The 22135-nt window shown below is 36.8% G+C and overlaps 1 long non-coding RNA gene across 1 annotated transcript in view; it reads left to right on the top strand.

Moving 5' to 3' along the window:
• LOC132769887 (uncharacterized) overlaps positions 1-8700 on the top strand; it is a 41405-nt gene extending 32705 nt beyond the window's left edge. The window contains exon 3 of the long non-coding RNA XR_009630934.2: positions 7636-8700. This is a non-coding gene — a long non-coding RNA (uncharacterized lncRNA). The remainder of the gene's footprint in view (positions 1-7635) is intronic.
• The last annotated feature ends 13435 nt before the right edge of the window (positions 8701-22135 follow it).

Genomic DNA, 22135 nt, shown 5'->3' with positions numbered 1-22135 from the left:
AACTGAGATCTGCCAAATGGAAAAAGTCCATGTGAAAGATAGGATATGTTTCCTTAGCTTTGCCATTTTACATTCTGTTTGTAAACCTATAGAAAAGGGTGCTGATTGTATTGCATTCTATTTTTGATGCTTCCAGAAATTTTTGAACATACATTATTATTCAGTCAAAACATATGTTTTGTCATAATTTTCACACATTTGTCTGTGCTGATTTAAAAAACAAAGTGTGCCGGAGCGTAATGAAAAGTATCTCATTTTTATGTATTTATTAACATATTTCTTTTTTAAAATAATTTTTATTTCAAGGATATTAGGTAGTGGGGATGGAGGGTGAAGGTAAAAGTGACAAAATACCACATTTACATAAAATAAAAAGATGTTTTTTCTTGATGAAGAAATAACAAAAAGGAAAAAGAATTTTAAAAGTGTATAAGGTAAAAGCCGACTAATAAAAAAAGAGAAAAAAGAAAATACAGAAACTTGGAGGAATGATTATTTGACTTCCATTTTTTCCATCAGAGTATAATATCTATTTATGTATATATATCTTGTTGTTCTCTCTGTCTTTATGTATTTATATTAATGTTTTCTGATTTCATTTTTCCCAATATTTCATATATGTCAGGCCTAATAGATAATATTCTGCCTTCATTTGGAATTTAATTTTCAATATTCCCCATATGGTTTAATTGATAGTTTTCCAGAAGGCTTTTGCAATTCTGCATCCCCACCACATATGGAAAAAGTGCCCATCTGAGCTTCACATTTTCAACAATGATCTTGAATGTTTTTATAACACTTGGCTAATTTTTGTGGCATCATGCACCACTGCCAATTTTGTGCATCCTGTACCACCTTGTGCCAATTTTCTTTATGGTCATATGAATATATCTATTTTAATTTAGTATTCCAGTTCTTCTCCCAATCTTCCATTTTTATTGTATGTCCAAAGACTCAATATGGGACAAAATATTAATATTAACAAAATATAATAACTAAAATTTATAAAATCCCTTTGCAGTGGTCAACAGAAATGGAATAGGTAAAAGACTGCATGACTAAATGGGCAGCCCATCTTTATTAACATATTTCTATGCTGCTTATATCAATTTGAGGGGAGTTTAAAATGCTTTAATTTTTTTTTAAAAAATCAAGGAAATATTTTTTTAAAGTCATTCAATAGTTTAAAAAACAAGCATGATAATTCAACCTCAAACCAAGGTATAAAATAAAGCCAAGAGAACCAATGTGGAATTTGCACTTCCCAGACCAGCATATGATTGTTTGACATTTGCATTGTCATAATTGGACATGCAGTGTTATGAATGATATAAAACAGCTAGAACAGAGAAAAATAATTAGAATAGTTAGAAAGCTACGACCCACCATTTGACTGAGAAAAGAAGAATTTTGGAAAGCAAGAGAATATTTTCCTCTGAATTTTTATACTGCTTCTGCTGCATGGATAGAACTGTTTTGCTTTCTGCAGCTCCTCTGGATAACACATGATATGCAATTTTTCACAAGTCATCAAAGTAGTGACCATAAGAATGGGTTAAACTTGAATCAAGACTTATTTCCGGCATTAAAATGGATTAAGGCACTGCCATTTTCTCATCTTGTTAGAATCTTTGTCAGAAGAATGTGGATTAGATGTGGCTAATGTCTTCCTCTTTAATAGCAAACTATATTGTTTTGACCTTTACAGAGTCATTTGATTTGTTTTGCTGAAGAGTCAAGTCTCTTCCATTCTCTTACGAGAAAGAGGTGGATAAGCAATACAATTAAAGAGTACAATAAAGGTTAAAATATAGTACATTCTTCTTTGTAAACAGTGCAAGCATGAGAAAGGCAGCTATTCTTTGTTCCTAGAATAAAAAAAACCTCATATTCACAGGTTAAGATAAAGATTTGAAAAAGTAATAGGATTTCAATTGCTTTTTGTAGCTCTGAAAGATTGGTGGCTGGAGGAAGAGCAGAAATTGATTTGTAAAATGGCGATGCACACTTTGTGTGCCGGAGCGTAATGAAAAGTATCTCATTTTTATGTATTTATTAACATATTTCTTTTTTAAAATAATTTTTATTTCAAGGATATTAGGTAGTGGGGATGGAGGGTGAAGGTAAAAGTGACAAGAGGGGGCCACTTCACACCGGCAGCGCTCAAGCTGTTTGAAGCCAAGTCATTAGCCCAACTCTTGTATGGTGCTCAGTTGGGCCCCTTCCCCAGTTTTGCCCCATTAGAGGTGGTTCAGTCCAAGTTTCTGAGATCGGCCTTGCAGGTACCTAAATGCGTTTCTAATGCCACCCTGCGACTAGAGACGGGTTTTATGAGAGTGGAGGCCAGGGTGTGGGTGGCCATACTTAACCTCTGGCTCAGACTGTCCCGTGTACCCCTTGGCCTTGCCCCACTAACCATGGAGGATGACTTCCAATCCACATGGAAGCAGGCGGTAGCATCCAAAATCTCCTCATTGGGATTTTCTCCAGATCTACTATTAGCTATGGATTACAATCAAGCCAAAGCACTTATTAAACAACGTATCACAGACACAGAGCGCCAACTAGATCTGGCCTCGGCTCCAAGCTTCCTTATCAGTGAAGACAGCAGATACCTTGCCTCCCCTATGGCATATTTAACATACCTAGAGGTTCCTATTCATCGAAGGGCTTTCACCCTGGCCCGATGCCATGCTCTCCCATCAGCTGTACTTGAAGGCCGCTACCGGAAGATCCCTGTCCCAGAGAGGCTCTGCCCCTGTGACTCGGGTCACGTAGAAACAATAGAACATGTGCTCCTTCAGTGCCCGTTCTACAGGGATATCCGTGCCAGGCTTATCTTACCTCTCATAGACAAGCACCCAGGCCATTCGGGACAATTTTATACCTCCCTGCTACTTGCAGATGCTAATTCAGCTACAACCTACAGTGTTGCGAGGTTCTGTGCAGCAGCATGCAGAGTCCGCCAGGGAATGACTAGTTCCAAAAGTCAACTGTGTGTCCGGTGATCTTCTTCCCTGAATCTGCATTTTGGTGATGGATCTGGGCATTGTATGTTTTTACCCTGTTTCCCCTTCCCTTCTGCTCCCTCACCCATATTGTGTTTTTAGTAGTTATATTTATATTTTTAATGTACCAAGCATGCCAGGTTTGTCTGGAAATGTGACACTATTTCCTGTGCTGGTCAATGACCGAAATAAATATTTTGATTTGATTTGAAAATGGCGATGCAATTAATCCAATTCAGTAAGTGAACAAAAACAGGCAGCATTCCAGTTGTTCCTGTGAATCTAAAAGATGACATATATTATTGTTTAATATATGGATTAATAAAAATGTATTATAACATAATAGTGGGAAAGGCTCTGCTCCCACCTCCAACCTTGAAAATGAGCTAGATAAAAGGTTAGGAATCTTCTCCTATTCCTTCCCTAGATGATTATACTGTGATTCAGTTTTACAGCAATATCTTCACTTACAGATGTAACAATTGTAGAGATTCAGCATTAAGATCACACCAGAATATACTCTCCACATTTCACATAATTGTTTTTCATCCTATTTTGTTCAGTAGATATTTTAGATAGTCAACTCTTCACATTCACTGGAATTAGGGGTATAGGACCTGCATGAATGTGGAGAAAAGTGAATTAAAAATGGCTATTTTTCTAACATAAGAAAACCCCTCTCCAGGAATCTCTAGGATTTCCAACATGATTCTATGGTCAAATTTCAACAGAAACAAATAACATAAAAAATAAGGTTATAGAGAGGAGAAATAAAAAATAATTTGTTCAAAGTTATATGGAAACTTGGGAGCCGCCAGTGACACAACAGGTTAAACCACTGAGCTGTTGAACTTGCTGACCAAAAGGCTGGTAGTTTGAATCCAGGGAGCAGGGTGAGCTTCCACTGTTAGGTCCAGCCTCTGCCAGCCTAGCAGTTTGAAAGCATGCAAATGTGGGTAGATCAATAGGTACCACTCCATGCAGTCATGCTGGCCACATGACTTTGGAGGTGTTTATGGAAAATGCTGGCTCTTTGGCTTAGAAATGGAGATGAGCACCACCCACAAGAGTTGGACATGTCACGTCAGGAGAAAACCTTTACCTTTATCTTTACCTTATATAGAAACCATTTATTAGCGATATGTGCTAGGGCAATTACAGATTTCAACCATCGTTAGATCACATAAGACTTTGGATGAATGACTTAAAGAAGATATGACATTCATTTTAAAAAATAAGACAATTGAATAGAGGATAATTTATTAGAGGATTAGCAAGAAGTAATTTGTAAACATCTATGAATGAGGAAGGTGAGAGAGGGTGGGGGTGAAATAAAAGCAAATTTTTTAATTATAATTTATCGCTGCATTATAATATTGTAGATAACTATAAACATGTAACAAAAATTAAATATTAAAATGCTTATATTATATATAATCAGAAGTTACCCATAAAGACACACTGGAGAACCTAGAAATAAATTTTAAAGCAAAGTAATAAATAATGAAATCTAGAGGGCTGACCATATGTAGTTTTATATCTAAATAATGTAAAACTGTGGAGAGATGATATCAAAAATAAATTTACCTGCAAGTCAGATGTTAAATGTCAAAAATTCTGCTACAGAACACTGCCAATTTTGGTAAAATGTTGGTTGCTGCCAAATACTGCTACTGTACATCAGCTGTCATACTTTATGAATGTTATGACAAATTAAAACAATGTTATGACAAATTAAAACAAATGAAATCTGCTATCAAATATTTACCAAAATTGCACATATGGAGACTGTTCATTATTAATAGTTTAGTAACACTACAAGCATGTGCAGATGAACAAAAATAATCCTTTCAAAAGAAAATAGCTGTTTTTATTCTAACCTCCAACACATATGAGGAACAAATGCTCATTCAGTATTCAATATTGGAATTAGATTTCTTCAAAATCACTTTGTTCAAATAAACTGAAGCAGATGGTTTTCATATTTATGTATTTATTTATTTACTTAATTTCTATCCTGACGTTCTCCCTGTAGGAACTCAAGGTGGCTAACAACAACATGACACAACCCAAAAGAATTTAAAAACAAGGGAAATACAAAGTAATTAGGAATAATTAAATATTTGTTTTATGGATTACAAAAATTAAAATGCAATGAAATTGCAAAAAAAAAATACATTTAAAATAATTCCCCAAATGGCAGAGGTATGCCTTCACCTGCTTGTGACTGGCAAGCAGGGATAAGGCCATCCTGGGGTCTCTAAGGAGAGGATTCCAAAGTCTGGATTTGGACTTACAGTATTTTCAGAATTTCAGGATACTGAACTTACAAAAAAATATGCAAGAATATAGTTTCAGGGAGCAGTGGTATCATTGTTGTTCTGAGAAGAAATGTTGAAAATTCCTTTGTTATCTCTCTAAATCTATGGCAAAGGTTCCTTATCTACTACCGCCAGATCAATGCTGAGTAAGTTTAGCACTTCAGCAATATTATTGAAGCTTCTTTGGATGGCATATAAACGACTGACTGACATAGATAATGTTTATGTTTTAGTGCAGGTTGTGTGCAAGCGGTGGTCCTTAAGGTTTTTGGACTGGAATTCACAATAGCTCAAATCATCAGAGCCAGTTACGAGCCAGTTATGTATTTATTTATTTATTTTGTGTCAAAAGAATTGCATAAAATGGTTTATTTAAAATTGATTAAATAGTTTATCTAAAACTGATAAAATCAAATGATCACAAGCTTCTAGATAGCCAGTGAAGAGGAATTATGGAATTTGCAGTCTTGAGAGCCACACGTTTCTAATTCGTGATCTAGAATAATAGCATTTTCAAAGGACCTCATCACATTGCTGAAAATAAGCATCTTAGGATGCCTAGAGCCTTCTTCGGGGACGGAGCTGCCTGGCAGCCATCACACAACATGGGATGACTTGGCTCTGCCCTCAACCACGGTGAAAGCGTCACTGTATGCTTTCTTCTCAACACAGGAGGCTTCTGCCCTATCTGGGTGACACTTCCCCTGTATGATGGGAAAGTGTCACTGCAGTAGAGCAGCATGTGGGGCAAGAGAGTTGTCCCTCACATCTACCATTTCACCACATTACTGGTGAAATGACACGGGAGGGAGAGGCTCCCCTTTGTAATAAGGTTGTAAAACATACATAGTATCAAAGGGAAATGCCATTATTAAAAAATAACACACACAATCTTAAATTAAAATTCACTTATTTTTAATCTAAAAGATAATCACTTTATTGTATATCAACCTTGATCTACACATTTATTTAATTACTCTACGGAAGACTATCAGTGACACTATAATCCTCAGTGATCAAAAATATATGTTTTTTTTAAACTGCTAGGTCACTTTGGAGGATAAAATTTTTGAAATAGCATAGAGTATTATTAAATGTGGTAAATAAAATGAGACTGGGATGCTAGAACAGAATACTAGCACGAATGAATATTTTCAAGTGGGAGGAAAAAGATGACACACAGATGGCATTGCAAATTTTATGTGTGATACCATATGTTTCTTGGAAGGATTGTGTTAAATAATACAGATTAAATATTTTATGATTGTGGAAGGAATATTGATGGAAGTTGTATTTGCATTTTTCTTGATTGTATATGTGTACATATAGAGGCAGATGTATAAAACTGCAAGAGAATTATGCTTTCTGTGGTAGTCACTGTTCTTCTGCTGTTAATACTGCACATTGACATTCCTGATGTGGATTTCCTTTTCCACTATTCCATATCAGAATTCTCAAATTTGCACATTTAGGGATGCACGATATCACTTCTCCCCTGTATTGCTCCAGGAATTGGAATGAAATGGGGCTGAAGTATGAGGTTCAGGAGAAGTTGTGTAGTAGTGGTGGAAGGGGGTCAAGGAAACCTAAAGCATCATGTTTTTTGGCTGTTTGGATTATTTTTGCCCTTCTTGGCCAATTTCAGAAAAAAATGTGGATCTCTGAGAAGTTTCTGGGCCATAACAAGGCCTCTCATGGACCACAAAATAGTCTTTAGCAGCCACGTGAAGTTCTTTCTCCATTCTATTTATGTTCATCTTTCCTGCAATCAGTGAATGGGTTCATATCACTAAACTAATAAAGAAGATTTTTTGTCTGATATCTTTGAGGCTAAAGAGTGGGGTATAACTAGTACTCTAATAAAAATAAAATATAAATAAACATATCACAATGTCATGTCTGGCTGAGTTAGCATGCTTTGTGAGGCTGGCCGAGAAACAAAGTGGAGAAAGTTCTGTACACAGCAAAGAAGCAAAAGTTTAGTACACAGCCATTTCCATCATTTCTACCATTAATACCAGTCATAGCCCCTTGATGGGGATACTGAACAAACATTCATTTTGTTTCTACCAAAGTAATTTTATCATATCGTTGAGGGGCAAATAATTTGGGACAGAGCTGTTTGAGAATTCTGTTTTTAAAAATAGAACCCTAGGTTTTTGTGTGTACATATATTTTTTTTAATTCAACACTCCTTTCCAACTTAGCAGGTTACAAAAGCAACCTAAGTCTCCAGTCACCAATCAATGCAACAACAGTTTAAACTGTGACCTAAAACTTAATGTAAATCTTCTTTTTTCTTATAGATTATATCAACAGTCAGACATGTTGAAAACCCAGAAAGACATCGGAACTACTGAAAGAGCTAAAAACAGTCATTAGGCATGGGAAATTAATCACCCACTATCTCCAATAGCAATGCAGCATTACTATACATGCATCTATTTGTGAATTATCAATCTTCAATAGCTCTTTGCTTCCCATATATAGCTTTTCACATTTTTTTTTGTTGAGAATTCAAGTTTGGATGGAAGTGGTAGTGGCTTTTAAAAATGTTCTTAGAAATGAAAGATTTTGTGTACCTCTTTGCACTTCATGACCCTTATCCTTCCACAGGAACTGCTTGTTAAAAAAGGAAGAGAAGCTAACTTCTTTGAAACTTCAGTCGCTAACATACTGGGGTTGAACACTAAGCCAGTGTTTTCTAACCTAAAGTTGTTCTTCTCCAAAAATTGCCAAGGACAACAGCAAGAAATAGAACAAAAAGAAACATAGAGAAATCAGAACAGGCAGGCAATATTTCAAATGAAAGTAAGTTAAGAAACAAGCAGATCTCAACATTTGTCATTCTGTGATGCTGCATCCTCTGTTTGGATATCAGCCAGTGTGCCAATGCCTTAAATCAAGAAATAGCTTCCTAAAATCTACAAAGATACTTGCAGGAACACCTCAGCAAGCAATAGTCCAAAAGCGGCAGGTTAAAACACAGCACTTCAATCAGTGGCTGAGACTGGATGAGAATTTCCCTCCTGGGCACACAGAAGTATGGACAACCTGGAAGGTGCTGAACAGGCTGCACTCTGTCATCACAAGAAGCAGAGCTAACTTTAAGAAATGGGGCTACAAAGTGGAGTCTACGACAGGCAAGTGCAGAGAAGAGCAAACCACAGAGCACTTACTACAATGCAACCTTAGTCCTGCCACATGCACAATGAAGGACCTTCTCACAGCAGCACCATAGGCACTCGAAGTGGCCAGCTTCTGGTCAAAGGACATTTAGCATAATGTCTAGTTCTTTTTAAAACTTTGTTTATGTTTTTAAATCCATTTCAACTGTATTCTCAATTTGCTTCTGGCACAATAAATAAATAAATCTGGTGATGAAGTTGTTTGTATTATTGACTTGACAGTATTAAGCATATTTGTTAGATATGATATACATCGATGTTTTAAATTATGATTGAAGCAATCATAAAAAATGAAGACTTGATTTAACCTTTAAATCAAGCAGATTACCTTTCATGATGAAAGAAGATAATAAATGTTGTTTTTCTGTTTGATTCATTCATTCTTTACTCAAATATAAAAAGAATACATCTATTTCCCTTATGTCAATGTTTCATGAAGTTTGTCTCATATCCTGCAGTACCATTTTCTTCATTACACCAGCTACCAGTAGAAGCAAATTGTATCTCAGCTTTCTGAAGACCACCTGTTGTTTTCTTCAAGGGTCTACATCCATTGCCATAATCCTGGGAATACATTTTGTCACATACATGCCTCAGGGATTATTTCTGCTTGCCAGCATGGTGTCTCTGAAGTAAGAAGTCACCATCTGTCAGTTGTTTCACACTAGCAGAATAAGGAAAGAAATAGTCAAGCAGAACACTTAACTCGAAAGAATTCAAAAGCGTGACATATCTTACTTGTCATGGGTTACAGGAAATAGTTTGCCTTGTGTTTTCTGTTTCGTTAAGCTAAATAATGAAATCTTGATTGTTTTATATGCTGGAGGTTAATTTCATACTTTTATGAGACACCTTTATGCCAAACTATAAGGAACAAAGGAAAACCTGGAAAAATACATACATTTTTGTGCCCTTATATGAAAGTAGAAGATGCTTTCCTTGGTCCTGCTACCCTTGGAAGTATTATTTTCTGTAGACCTGATGCATTAAGTTCCTCTTGGCTGCTTCTAGAGCAGTGGTTCTCAACCTGTGGGTCCCCAGATGTTTTGTTCTTCAACTCCCAGAAAGCTTAACAGCTGATAAACTGGCTGGGATTTCTGGGACCCACAGGTTGAGAACCACTGTTCTAGAGTGTGGAACTTGTGTTTACAAAAAGTAATTATGCTCTGCTCTTTGTCCTAAAAGTAAACAAAGACCTTTCAAATTACACAGATGTAGCATTATGATTTCCTTTTTAATTACAATGGATACATCCCATGGTGTCCTAGGGTTTGTAGTGTGGTAACTAACAACAGCAACAACTCAGACTCACATTGAATCCACCACTGATTGTCTACCTGATACATAGGGACTTACAGTGGGTATCCTGGGGTTTCTGCCCTTAACTTAACTTTGTCCTGCTTTTGGGCAAACGTAAGGGATACTTTGGAGTTTGCAGGGAACTCTGGAGTATCTATGCACTTTGCATCTGTCTGGATAGCTGAATGGAACCTGTTCCATTCAGCTCAATCCCCCGTCCATCACACTTTCACAGTGCTGATCAATGCAGGATAAGTGTTTGGCTTGTCCCTGTGTCACCATCACCACACATTGCTGGTCATAGAGTTTGCTGCAACTACTTGGCCATCATAGTCACATCTGCTGATGTCAGGACAAGACATTTGCAGGAGCAGTAAGAAGGAGAGTTGCCCTACTTTCACCTTGCTGATGACATTTGGCATCAGCTGACATGACAGGGGATTGGCCAGGCACTCACAGTGAACTCCATGGCCAATGGGGAGCAGCAACAATGACATGGAGAATGAGGTGCTATGGTGCCACAGTAGGTTTGGTGTATTTGGCCACCATCATGTTCACTCTGGAGCAATTACTCCAGACTTATCCCAGCCAAGAGCCCCTTGGCTTTGTTACTACAAGTAAGACAAAGACTTCATGCCTTTACAATTTGATTGTATCTGTAAATATATGATTGTATCTGTAAATATATGATTAGTGTATTCTAATAAATGCAATTTTATTAGAATACACTAATCATATATTTACAGATACAATCATATTGCCTCCCCCCCCCCCCTCACCCTACATAGGCTGTCCAGATTTTTAAAAAGAGATATTAGGAGAGATGGGTTTTCCTTAGATTGATTTGTTTTAGAGACTGGGATTTTCCTTCATGGATTTTATATCCCTTTTACATCTCTTGTCTCCAAGCAGCAACCAGCTCCGGAGTAAATCATCATTAAATGGTTCCTGTGTGTCATATAGATTAATTTATGGGTAATTTTTTCCAGTATCCAAGACAAGTCCAAATGAATTATTAATCTTTCTACTGAATGGTATGGCTTTTTCCAGCCAGTTCTAATTTGTTCTTCATTCTCTTAGGACAAATCCTAATTAATAGATTTGGTTTCTTTTATTTTATACCCAATGGAAATTCCATACCCAATTCTAATTTGTTTTATTTTATTTCATACCCAAAGGAAATTCCATATCCATTGTCATCAAGTGAAGCCTCTTTTAGGCTCAAGTATAACCTAAACCAGAAACAGGCACAGTGTTGCCTTCAGGCTGCATGCCCCAAAGTCTCCAAATGTTGTGATGGCCCAAAGCCTTCTGAATTTAAATTTTTACCACAATGTTTGGGCACTTTTAGTCCACATGCCATGCAACCCTCCCCATGTGCAAAAACACATGAAAATAACCCTATTTCCATCTGCACCTCAAAACCCAATATCATCCCCAGAATCCCTCACGAAATGGCAATAGGAAGTGGCACAATATCATCTGGTCTTTCTCAGAATGGCCCACAATGTTGAGCGAAGTTTGGTCGTGAATCTTTGCATCTTACATATTGCCCTATACCAGTGGTTCTCAACCTGTGGGTCCCCAAGTGTTTTGGCCTACAACTCCCAGAAATCCCAGCAAGTTTACTAGCTCTTAGGATTTCTGGGAATTGAAGGCCAAAACATCTGGGGACCCATAGGTTGAGAACCACTGCCCTATACTAATATCCAACAACATCTGGAAGGATACATGCTTCCCAGCACTGGAAGTATGGTTGCATACATATAATGAAATAGGAAGAGATGCTAGATTTTGCTGAGGTCTAATCATATTGTGTGTGTGGGGGGGGGGGGGTGGGGGGGATTGTAGACAACATCACAGAGAAAAGAACCTTAATAAATTATTTTTGAAAAAATATATAAAGAAAAATAACATCTATATTATACAAGCAATAATAAAAATATATTTTTTGCATCTCATCTCTATGGGGGAAAATTCAATCGGCTTCTTTGCAGCCTAATAAAGACCAACAACAATAATACTAGTAACAGTAGCCATCATCATCATCATTGGTGATCACTTGTGACCGAATATGACTGTCTTCCAAGGAATGATGATGAAGATGATGATGATAACAATAATGTAATGAATTTATTACCCATCTCTCCTTGTGACTCGGGGTGGGGTACAACATCGTTAAAGAGATAAAATACTAATAAAATACAAGATACACAGAGTTAAAATGCAGGTTAAAATTCAGAAGCTAAAATAGCTATTTGCGAATACCCTTTAGAAGATATTTGTTCTATTAATACTCTCCCCACCAAACTTTTTTTTTTGCGCAAACAAAATGGAACAAAATCAAGATAAAATATGTTCTCGTTAATACAGTAGTAAGATTATTAGAATAATTGTGTTATAATGGAGGAAATAGTGATCTTACATGTGGCTTACGCCATACTCTAATTGTTGTCTAGGAAACAGGTGAGTAACTACGTAACAGGAAAATACTATTAATAAAAGGCAAGATTGAGTTGAGTGGATGTACTTTTATAATACCTCCTGACAAGAATAATGTAGATAAAACAAAATACATACGCAGGGGATATCTTCCTGGATTTACTGTGGAAAAGTGAATAGTACATTCTATTGAAATGAATGATTTTTGTTGGAAGCATACCATAGAATCATTTTGAAGGACTTAGAAAATGTCTAGAGAAGATATCTTTGTAGCATTTCAATATCTTTCACTGTGACTCTCTTGTGAACTTCTAGTGGAAGAATACCATCAAATGCCCTGGAGGACTTTCTTATACCTCACGATTGTTCCCCCACTTTCCTTGTAAATTAAGAAATTCAATAAAAATATATTATAATAAAAAGAAAGAAAATGACAAGAGAGAAATAATGTTTGAAATGGGTAATTGATATCATAAGTATCAGTTCTGTGGACACGGGGGGAGGGTCATACTGTACTACAAAATCTACACTGATACATTTATAGGGCCAACTAAAAAACATAAAAATAACTTGTGAGCTGGTGAGGCATCAAAAATGACAGGATATATTTTATACCTTTTGATACAAGTCTACATTTTGTCTCAGAAGTTACTTTGGTTGTCAGTCAAGATGTTCTAGATTAGGATATCAGTATCCCCTTTCTTGGCAATGCAGGAAGTGGAACTATGGGCAGAAAAATACAAATAAGTCACATTTTATGAATATCAAGGCCCATCGCTTGATCATTCATTGAATATCGGTTGCTGAAATTATCTTTTTAAAACATTCAACCAGACTGGATTAATCTTGGAACATGTTCCCCTTGCTTAATTAATTTCCATTACTATATATACATTAATAGCAAAAGTTACTTCTTTTGGAGGAGTTGTACTGCTCAGAGGGTGCAGTTTACGTAAGTACATAATAAATTTTCAACATTTCTAAAATGGTATAAAGATTTTTCTATATTTTGAAATGGTTTTACTGGTTTTACCGATGTATTTTAATGCTCATATATTTAATTTTATTTTGATGTGTACATGCTTTAGGTTTTAATTTACTCATTGTTATGATTTTTAGTGTTAGCTGTTTTGAGTCTTCTCTGGAGAGAAAAAGTGGTATTTAAATACACATTATAATAATATAGATGATGATAATGGTGATGATGATGATAATAATAATAATAATAATAATAATAATAATACAAAATCTTCTTATAGTCATTGTTGTAACTTGTAAAGTATGTAGGTAATTGTGATATAAGTCTTTACTTATTTTCTTCATGAAGCAGGCGTTGAGGAATTTTAGCCATGCTCTTCTCACTGTAAGGGCCTCTTTACATGAGCAAAATGAGGAATGATGGTGGTGAATGTACTTCATGGTGTCCACATGATTCACAGAGCCCATTTGCCCTAATGCCTACCAAAGCTACTTAAGACTGTGAGGATAGGACTTCAAACTTCCTAAGTTGACATCTTATTTTCCCCTTCTCTGATGTCCAGTTTTTGACTCTTTTCTCAGTCATGTAGATTTGCCAAAAGAAGCTAGGAAGTGGTGCATGCTGCCACCATGGCAACACAGGAAGCTTCCTTTGTTGCCTTTCCAGAAATGAGGGGAAGCCGGGTGGCAACGGTAAGGTGGGTGATGCAAGGAATAGAGCAATGGCTTCCCCCAGCCCCCCATTAGATGCCCATGGATTCACCACAATGCAAGGCAAATCCATGGGACTTTGTGATGAGATCGTTAAGGTTGGGAGGACCATACAAGGCTTCCCAACTGTTAAGTGGCAAAATACTCTTAAATGTGTTAGGTTTATAAGTTGACACTATGATTGCCTTGCTAGATTTCTGGTTTAATTGGATTGTGCTGATCTGTATTTCTTCACCACTACTAATGTCCTACTGAATAAGGAATGAAACATCAGAAGGATGGGACATATAGTAGAACAATCATGATTACTCCAGAAAAACGGATCCAACTAACTAGTGTCAAAGATGAGACCTTGATTGGAAAGTATCGGTGCATTATTTCCTTGTATTTCTTGTTTGTTTTTCTTGACTGAATCCCATATTCCTTGAAAAATATTACATAAACTAAGTTTTCAAACGTTACCTTCTGGAAACCCAATCACTCTTTCCCCAATATTTTCATCCTTCTGTTCGGCCATCCATCTTTATTTCTGAAGTATAAATATGTAAATATTGCTATTCCTCTATGTGCATAATGTATGTCTCCTTTCTTACTTTGTAATGACATACCAAATGACATTAATCTTTTTGTTCAAATTTCCTGGCATATTGCCAGTAATAAAGATTGAGGTGGGATGCCAAAGTTGATCAATTGGTGCCATAGGAGCATATGAAACATGTTCTGTTCATCTTACTGGATGAGATTAAAGCAAATTCTTCACATTGCAAGTAGGAAGTTTATTATGCATCTAACAGGAAACAAGGAGCAATTTTACCCAACACTCAACATTTATGTGGAATATATCCGGTCTGTTCACAGTTTTCTAGAAAGTCTTGTTCATTTTATAATGGACTTGTGATTTCAGAGTCAGTGAATTGACTCCAAGGGCTTATTTTACTAATTGTGATGAGGAAGGGAGCATGTTTGTGTTTGGGGAGGGGGGGGGGGGTGATGCGCATGTGACAAAAAGTGAAAGAGAGTACATTAGATTTTCTTCTTGTGCAATCCTGTGTATGATACAAAACTAAAAGTAATATTTGCATGTTTTCTTGTTCAGAACAAGAACTTGTGCCTCGATACAGGGAAAAATCTCATCACACAATGATGCAACTTTATGATCTTTTTTGTATTTTATTTAAGCAAAAAAAAGGTAACATTTTGATTTGTTGGTATCTGCTCAAATTAATTATTTGCAGTAATAAAATGTGCATAACATTACTAACCCCCTACCAAAAAAGGCATCTTGGAATCTACCCACTGGAGCAATGAAATAAGACTACTCAGGCATGTAGCGAACCACCATGAGAATTTCAGGGGGGGGGGGGGCTGAAGCCCCTCAAGCCCCCCCCCCCTGAAATTCTCATGGTGGTTCGCGAAAAGGCCTTAATGGTGCATTATTTAAACTGTTATGTTTATTCATATCATGATCTGATCACCATACTCAATATATCCCATATGCATGGGGGTATTGGGGTAATGGTACAAAAGGTTTGCTAGGGTAGACCCTCTTTCACTCAGAGTCAGCCCCCCCCCCCAAACTCAGCCCCCCCCCGAAACCCCCCTGAAAAAATCTCAGCCCCCGCCCCCCCTCCCCCGAATCAAAATCCTGGCTACGGGCCTGAGACTACTATTTGAGACACATGAGAGGAAAATGCCATAACTGAGTCAAGCCCACAATTGCCTTCAGCTTTTCCTTAGGCCCACTATATATCACAATGTGTATCGTTTATGACAAAAAGGCTGTCAGTTGTTGCTCTAGATATAACATTGGATTGCATCTAAATAAGTACTCAAGGTATCTATTCACATATCGCAACAGGGTATTACTATGTTAGCAGAGAGGAGCAGCCTACATCCAGACTTTACAGATCCTTCATCATACTAGAGAACGAATCAACTTTAATTCTGATTTCTGCCTCCTGCTGAATTCTGGAGTTTGTAGTTTAGTAAGGCTGTTAAAGGCTCCTCCTTAAACTACAATCCCCAGGATTCTGCAGGAGGCAGCAACTGGATTTAAAGTGGATCCATTCTGTAGTGTGATGAGGTGTGAATGAGATATTCTCCGCAATTGATTTGGGAAGACTGCTTTGCGGGATGTGCCTTCTACAAAAACACAGAGAAGCATTACAGGCTCTGTTATAAAGAATATTTGTAAATGTTATCATCCTTGATCAGAAAAACTGACTCAACAGATCAGAACACCTCATCAGAAAATTGGCAACCACTGAGAGATTTTTGCCATGAATACAGAAGTAAAAAGATAAGTGTTTTTGTATTGATGTCTCCACAATATGTGCAAGAGGTTCCTGCAGGAAAAAAAATGTCACAAAGCAAAATCCACTTGTGGGACAAGACTACAAGTATAGACAATTAACAAAGCTTCTGACAATGATGCTCCTTTTGCCAAAAAACAAAACAAAACAAAACAAAAACTTCAGATCAATTCCCTATCCCCTTCATCTTCTCTAGCTCAAAGGGTTTCTAGCAGAATCAGCGTTTCAGGGCTTGAAAAATAAAAACATTTGGTTTTGGGTTGCAGTAGCATTTCTGTAGTAAACTGCACAATGAACAAAGCTGAGGCAGCGGAAAGAATGGGATTCTACTCTGGCCATTCCTAATATACTTTTGTATTCCTCTAGAACCCCTTACTGTGAATGCATGAACAGCAAAACACAGAGAAAAGGAGAAAGCAGATATGTCTGCCTCAATCCCCATTCCCCAGCTCATTAAAAATAATAGAGAAGTCAGGCCACCAAAATGGAAATCATATGACAAGTTGAAGCTGGAATAAAATGCGATTCCTTGATGTAGTTTGGAAGAAGTCTTCAAGTAGTCTCTAGAAGACTCATGTTTTGTATACTTATTCAAGTTTAACCATGACCAGGCTATTTAATTTCAGATGTGCATTGTGCCAGTTTTGAATATTTTTTTTAAGAAAACAATTAAAACCTGTCATTTTTATGGTGTGTGAATTAAAGAAGTATAGAAAAAATATTTACCAGGCAATGCACAAATATGTTTTGGCATCCATGCAAAAATGCTCATACAATTTATGTACAAATATTCCATAAAAGTATAAGAAATTCTCATCATCTCAGTAATGAGATTTTTCATTCTCACCTGTGAGATCAAAGTCAGAGACAGTCCTTCCCTTTTACCATGTTTTTTTTTTTTTTTTTTTGCCTATTACTGGCACACCGTGTTTCTCTTTCTACCACATCAAAGTATATGTAAAGCATGTGTAGAAAAGCAACATACTGCTCCCTTCATCCTGGGAATAAAACATTTCCAGACATATCAAATAATATAACCGATATCTCAATTTCTCTCTGATTGTGGTGGGGCTACTCTAGTATATTTTATGTAGTATGAATGAACTACAAACATTTGATACATGTAGTAATTACTCTGTGCTAAAAGAAGAAATATTCTGGTAACAAAATCCCATTCCAATCAAAGACAGAGGTAATGTTCTTAAAACAATGGCCTCGTGTAATTAGCATTTGTTATACATGTTTGCATGCGATTTATCTCTTAGTGAAAAATAAAATACACAAAGGCATTTTCTTCTTTTCATCTGGAAGTCTCACAGCATGACATCAGTTTTGTCAGAATTAAGTGTTGCCATGACTGCCTTTGGCAGTGGCGTTGGAAGTACTGAATGATGTGGAAGGCTTACAAACAGTGTTTCTCAACCTTCCTAATGATACAAACCCTTAATAAAGTTCCTCGTGTTGTTCTGACCCCCAACTATAAAATTATTTTTGTTGCTACTTTATAACTGTAATTTTGCTACTGTTATGAATCATAATTTAAATATCTGATATGCAGGATGTATTTTCATTTACTGATCCAAATTTGGCACAAATACCAATACACCCAAATTTGAATATTTTTTATTTATTTACTTCATTTCTATCCTGCTCTTCTCACCCCTCAGGGGACTCAGATACAAAAATTCCCATGACTAACAGAAAATACTGGAAGGGTTTAGTGGGCATTGACCTTGAATTCTGGAACTGTAGTTCACCTACATCCAGAGAGCACTGTGGACTCAAAGAATGATGAGTCTAGACCAAACTTGGCATGAATACTCAGTATGCTTAAATGTGAACACTGGTGGAGTTTGTGGAAAATAGACTTGACATTTGGGAGTTGTAGTTGCTGGGATTTATAGTTCACCTACAATCAAAGAGCATTCTGAACCCCACCAATGATAGAATTAGGCCAAACTTCCCACACAGAATCCCCATGATCAACAGAAAATTCTGTGCTTTCTGATGGTCTTTGGTGACCCCTCTGACACCCCTCTTGAAACCCCATCCAGGGGTCCCCATCCCCAGGTTGAAAAATGCTGGTTTAGACTAACCAAGCATTTGGTGGGATGCCAGTATTCTTGGTGGCAGATCAATGTAAGCAAGATTTCCCTGTAGAGGCTTTGACCATTGTATGGCTATATTTTAGATGTCTGCCCATGCTTGGTGGTATGTTCTGAGGATATGAGGGAGCCAGGTAGAAAATGAAAATGAAATCACTTGACACTTATATTTTCAATTATCATTGATAACATCAGTAATGGAGATAACACATTTTCCATTTACCTCACAAAAATTGTATTCTTTACAAGGAATAACATGAGTATAAGTTATTCTTCTATTTCTTTTCTGGCAGATCATTAATGTTTGACCTAACCTACCCCTCAGAGGCAATATCAATTTATGTCACTTTATCCGTCTTGCAATCATGCACGAGGCTGGGTTTTTTGTTTTATTTACATGGACTTGGTGTAATCGTCAACATTTTGTGGTTTGCTTTGGTGCAGCAAAATGCAAGAATGTAGGACAAACAGTAAGCCCAAAGCTAATAGCTGGACCCAACTACTTTTGCGGATAATCACAAGCCTACTTTCTTTGGGTATATCAAAATTAGAAGTACAAGTCTATTCTCAGATACGTATAACGAGGACATGGACTGCAATGAAGTACAAACATCCTGTTCTGAAGCAGAGACAAACTGTAGCAATCTTGAGATAATAATAATTCTAATTCTTTATGCATCTTACAAGAACTATTGCTAAAAATCTGATTATCCTCAACGATTTCTTACTGAGGTTAGGAAAACCGCCACAGGCAAAGGAAGAGAAGGAAGGTATTTTTCCTTTTTTGGTCTGCAGAGCTATATAACTGAGCTGATAGACCCCCAACAGATGCTCAACAACTCTTGAAACCACCTATGTCGATTACTTCTGTACAAGAACACAGAGTTATTTTGATTTCTCAGCATTTCTTTTAGCAGCAAAATGGGTTTTTAATGGGGTTTTTTTTTTTAAAAAAAAAAACTATTTTCTTGTCAGTTTTCCATGCTTCTAACATATTAAGTGACTTCATCACCAGAATCCCCATGGATCATGGCCACACATCTAGCCTTGTTTGACTTTCCCTAACTCCATTCCAAGGGGGGAAGCATCCACTGCCCACCTTCCCCCCCCCCACCCTGCCACATGATTGCTAATGCCACATGGGAAGTCTCCAGTGTTGCTGCTGCTGCCTGAAGTACCTTTATATCATAGGATTGCTCTGTAGCAAAACTAAAGAATTGATGTATGCCATGAATTTTGGCCCATCTGATGAGGTCGTATGTCTATATAAAGCTACCTGTGGATTGTTGTAAGCTAAAATAATAAATAATATTATCTTTGAGAAAACAGTGTCCTCTTATTATGCCATTCTGGGATAGTCTCGATCTGGGATAGCACTATAGATAATCAAGATTATTTCCAACCATTTAACATTGGGGAAGAGTTCCAGCTCAGCATTTTCAAACATCTACTGTATAATGCTTGCAAATAAATCTTTGATGGACTTCAACATGAACCAGTATATATCTTTCTGACTACTTTCTAAATAATATATAGAACAAAATAAAGTTGGCATCAGGTGCTTCTCAGTTATGTACTATAAGATCATTATCATAATAGTCTATCTGTGTTTTTATATGATATAAGTTAATTGCATAGCTTCCACATTTTCTGGTTCATCAGTTATATTGAGGCAATTCCTTCACTGATTAATTATAAAGGCAAATATGAGTATTGGAATGGCAAATCCTCACTGGATATGAGGAGAATATAAAAAGACCTTACAATACAAATCAAGGAGATGGATGTTGCAATGTCCCTTTGGGGCTGTGCTAATGAATCACAACTGCAGATACATCATATGAAGCCAGGCATAAGTAGTTTAATGTGTGCATTTTAGAGTTAATGTAATGAAGTATTGTGTGCCAAAATGTGGAGAAGAGAGTCAGATCATCCGTGAGCTTCCACCTCAGGAAATATGAATATAGATGTTAAATCATGAGTGTCTCCTCTTGCTTATTTGTAAACTGGTACTGTTAACATGTGAGAATGGCAGTGAAATTCCTCTCTTTTCATGAAAGCAACTTACTAGGGAATCTAAATATTAATGTTTTATTATACTTCTATTATTTCCCCAGGTTCTAGTGCAACTCTCTCACACAAAAGATGGCACTCTAGGGGTTATTTTATATCTACTATGTCTATACACAGTCAATTATTTCTAGAGATGAAATTCTACTGTTTAATGCAACTGAGTTCTCTTTCCTAGAAGCTGTTGTTGTGTGTCTTTAAGTTCTTTCCAATTTATGGTGACTGTAAGATGAACTTATTATGGGATTATCTGGGACTGATAGGGTGTGATTTGCTCATGGTCAGCCTGTGTGTTTCCATGGTTGAGTGAGGAATTGAACTCGGAGATTAAGATTGTCTGGGGAGGTCCTGCTCTCCTTCACAGCTGCAGTTGGTGGGGACAAGAAACAGGGCCTTTTCAGTGGTAGCTTCTCAACTATGGAACTCCCTCCCCAGAGAAATCAGGCCAGCCCCTCCATCCTCACCTTCAGGAAGCAAGTAAAAACATGGTGATGGGACCAAGACTTTGGCCAATAGTGCTGTGCAATAAGTAGAATTATTTGCAATAACATGTGAAATGGCCTTTGACTATGTCCTCAGATTACATGATTTTAATCATGTGTTTTAGTGTTTTATAGCTTTTAATTTTGTTTTAATGTATATGTCTATTTTCTATTGTCTATTGACGGCATCAAATTTCTGCTGAATGCAAGTCTGCTCTGAGTCCCCTTTGGGGTTGAGAATGGCGAGATATAAATATAGTAAATAATAATAATGACACCAGTCTCCAGAGTTGTAGTCCAACTTTCATGCTGTTTCTCTCTAGAATGTTGTCCCCAACTTATTTGCATGGCCTTAAGTGACACATTATTCATATTTATGGTAGCTTATATTCTTCCTAACATATGTGAATGACTGGAGTCTTTAAAAAAATGTTAAATTGTGGAATCGTAGAATTTTCTTTATTATAGGTACTTCTGTAGAGGGGAGTGAGAAGTAGTGTTATTACAAAAGGAGAAAAGTCAACATTTCTTCCCGCCACCCATATGTTCTGGAACTCCCTTTTGCTACTTTTCCATGTGCCAACAAAATAGCAGCAATTGTACAAATGCAGTGTTGTTGGTTTTTTAAAAGAATAAACTCAAACCCAAGGTAGTACAAAGATATTAGTCAACACTGGAAAATTAAGGGATGATAGGGTTCAGTGTTACTTATCAGAGAATATTTATACTTGGTACCCATACAGAGTAAGGGCACATACAGAGTAAGGGCTTCACAACTGCCATTCATGCTTTTTCACAGTCTCCATTCATATCAGAAATCATTTTCTGATTGTTAATTCAGAGCATCTTGCAGTACCATTTTTTGCTGGAGATCAAGACACTTTAACAAGCAGCAGTGATTCTTGCTACCTGTCACAGGATTAAAGAACTGTGTGCCAGTGGAGATTTGGCACAGCAGATCATCAGATGCTTTTAGGGGGGACTGTGAGAATTAATTACCTCTTCAGGAGAGCATCTGGGAGCTGAAATGCAGGAAATTTGTATTAGAAACTGCTGCTTTTAAATCTGGTTTATGCCTAAGATTATATTTCCTGGTTTTAATCATTGTTGGCCACCTGAGCTGCTGAACTGCAACTATATAATGTTGAAGGTAAGGTTACTGATGAAGAAGCTTGTGCAAAATAATTTCTTGGCAAATGATTCATTAATGTGTTCATTT

Source organism: Anolis sagrei, chromosome 3 (assembly GCF_037176765.1).
Source record: "Anolis sagrei isolate rAnoSag1 chromosome 3, rAnoSag1.mat, whole genome shotgun sequence".
NCBI lineage: Eukaryota > Metazoa > Chordata > Lepidosauria > Squamata > Dactyloidae > Anolis > Anolis sagrei.
This window is presented reverse-complemented; position numbering and strand designations above follow the sequence as displayed.